The following is a 3,197-nucleotide window of genomic DNA, read 5'->3' as shown; positions in this document are numbered from 1 at the left end:
TATTGTTTGAAACAGGGTCTTACTAAGATGTAGCTCAGGTTAGCCTGGAACTCACTATGTAGCCCAGGCTGGCTTCAAACTCATGAAGAACAGTAAGTACTCCTGGCTCAACTTCCAGAGTGCTGGGATGACGTCCCAGCCACTTTTCCAGGTCCTTCTCAGTTGCCCATCTTACATTTTTCTAACATGAACAAAGTCTAAAACTTCTCATAGGCTAGATGTTTAGCAAGCTTTTATTGAAAAGCGCCAGGTCGTAAATATGCTAGGCTTTTGCCAACTATGTTTTCAGTTGCAATCACTCAGTTTGATTGCAGAAAGTAGCCATGGGAGTATGTAAACTCATGAGCACAGTTGCATCCTGGTGAGCTTTCTGTACTCAAAGATAGGTAGATGCAAGAGTAGGTCTGTGAACTGTACCTTGCTGGCCCTTCCCCTAGCTTAGGGAGAGGTGTTGGAGATACAGCCATTAGGGCAATTGCTGAAGCAAGGATAGCGATAGCATGAAGACCTCAGAGAAAGGAATGTACTTCAGAACAAAGGTTCTCATGTCTGTTTGAACCTGTGCCTTTTGATGTGCCTGCTGTCTAGTTCTCTGCTTTGCGCACCTAGTAGCCAATAAGGTGTTTGAGGCCGTCCAGAGCCTTCCATACTGTCGGTTGCCAGACATGAAAGCACACAAAAGAAACAAGACAGTGAAGATAAAAAGGCACCTTACTGAGGGAGGAGGGGAAACTGAGGAGGGCTCTTCCTGACAAGCCTGCTTCAGCGAGTCTCTCTTTCCTGAGAAGCTGTTCTGTTCTTTCCTGAGAAGAGATGGGATCAAGCAGGGCTTTGGAAGGCTGTGACTGGAAAAGGAAACATTTCACGCATATGATATACATGGGCAGAGCCAAGAGAATCAGTCCTCTAGTGGGGAAGGAGACTCTGCTCTGTCTGCAGAGAGAAGTCTAGCTGAACAGAGGACTTTCAGACCAAGAGCTGAAGATAGAGGTGCTAGCCCAGCTAGATGAATAGATGGGCAGTGCCACTTGGTAAGGGAAGGAGTGAGGGAACCTTCAAGGAAAGTGATGTCTTTGGAGTTGAGCAGTGGCTACAGGAACTCACTCTAGAGTCTGCCCGAGCTTGCTTTCCCATTGCTCCTGTTTTTCTTCATACATATTGGGGTTTTGAGGAAGTTCCAAACAACCCAGAGCACCTAAGATCATGTCCCTACCACTTAGTTTCTATGTTGTTCCTTTTCCTTGGACTGCTCTGGCTCTCCTCGACTATTAGCTCCTATCCAAATCCCTTTGGGTCTCAGGTGTTACTTCCAGGTACCCCTTTTGAATTGCATGCCAAGTCTTCCCTTCTCTGAAGCTGTATCTCACCAAAGAAGTCAGCTAGCAATCTCACTTGGGAGTAAAGGGATGTTGAAGACAGAGCCACTTCCTAAGTATCTCTCTCTTTTTTGTTTTTTTGGGTTTTTTTTTGTTTTGTTTTTTTGGGGTTTTTTTTGGTTTTTTTTTTTTTTTTTTTTTTTTTTTTTTTTGTTTTTTTTGAGACAGGGTTTCTCTGTGTAGCCCTGGCTGTCCTGGAACTCACTCTGTAGACCAGGCTGGCCTCAAACTCAGAAATCCACCTGCCTCTGCCTCCCAAGTGCTGGGATTAAAGGTGTGTGCCACCACCGCCCGGCCTCATCCTCTTTTAATAGTCTTGCTGTGTAGCCCAAATTGGTTTCAAGTTTGGCAATTCATCTGTCTCAGCCTCTGAAGTCCTAGGATTGCAGCTATGGACCACCATGCTTAGCTTCTGCCTGTTTTCTTGTAACCTTAGCTACCCTGGAATGAAGGGATTTCATATGCTGGTTAAAGGAACTTATTGGATCTTCCCACAACTGATCATCCTTAGATATCAGCCACTGTGATAAACTATTACACCAGCTCCCATATGGCCTTGGTTAAAAAATACATATTAAATAAATGTAATGATGTGTTTGAATATATTAAGATATGTACTGTTTTTATTAAGTCATGAATAAATATCCACATTACCCGTGCACCTTCTTCATCCCTAACAATATTTTACTTTTGGCTGTTGAAAAAATAATTTCGCATATGGTCTAGGCTGGCCTCCAACTTGTTAAGTAGCTAAGAATGACCTTAAATTCTGGATTTTAAGGCTTATGTCTCCTAAATGCTGAAGCTACAGACTTGTTAACCAAGCCCAGCAACATCTTGGTTTTCAACCTTGCAAAAAAAACCAATAAGTTCCTACATGGTGGAAAGACAAAACCAATCTTAGTTGTCATCTGACTTCCATGCATATCCCCCACATACCTTGCATATTAAATAGCAACATTAAAAAAAATCTATACAGAATGATTTCTGAACAAGGATGTTGAATTTCCTTTCCCATGTATTGATGCCCCTGTTGATGTCTGATGTGGGTCTGGAAAACAGCACAACTTTTGATAGAATAAAGGAATTTCTTTACTAAAGGTGGGGGGGACAGGTTGTGTTGGCATATGTTGGGTGGTAATCACATCATTGGGGGAGGCTTTGTGAAGAGGCCTGACTGCTGCAAATCTGCCGTGGATTTATACCACTTAGCAAGACCTTGTCTCAAGACACCCCAAAAGAAAATGTGTGTATGTATATATACACATTTGTGTGTGTGTGTGTCAAAGTAGCCATTTTATGAAATGGACCAGTCTCAGTTTTATAGCAAATCCAAGGTTGTGACACCTTGTCTCAAAACAAAACAACACAAAATAAAAAACACACAAACTAAACAACAAAAAGTCATGAAGAAACTCAGTATACAATTAACATATACTGATAAAATTTAAGGTGATATTAAACTAAATTTGAAAGGCAGTTCCTCTGCTCTAGCCAGATTTCAAGTGCTTTATAGCTTCGTGTGTCTGGTGGCTACCATCTTAGATGACACATGTATAAAACTGTTTCCGTTTTCACCCAGAAAATTCCACATGGCAGGTCTGTTTTGGATCACTCTTTTGCAATTGAGAAGACTGAGGCCTATGGAAGGAACATAACCACTGCATGCTTGTTACAAGGCAGATGGGTTTAGACACAAGCTATCCTATTTCCTGATATATCCCCCCATTTTCTCTTTCCTCCTGAGACTATAGGATCCTCCAGCTCAAAGACCCTAACCAGTGCAAGAAAGTCAGTCTGGACTAGGGAGGGGGGGTGGGG

Source organism: Mastomys coucha, unplaced genomic scaffold (assembly GCF_008632895.1).
Source record: "Mastomys coucha isolate ucsf_1 unplaced genomic scaffold, UCSF_Mcou_1 pScaffold15, whole genome shotgun sequence".
In the NCBI taxonomy this organism is placed as follows: domain Eukaryota; kingdom Metazoa; phylum Chordata; class Mammalia; order Rodentia; family Muridae; genus Mastomys; species Mastomys coucha.
Note: the sequence above shows the minus strand (reverse complement) of the source record.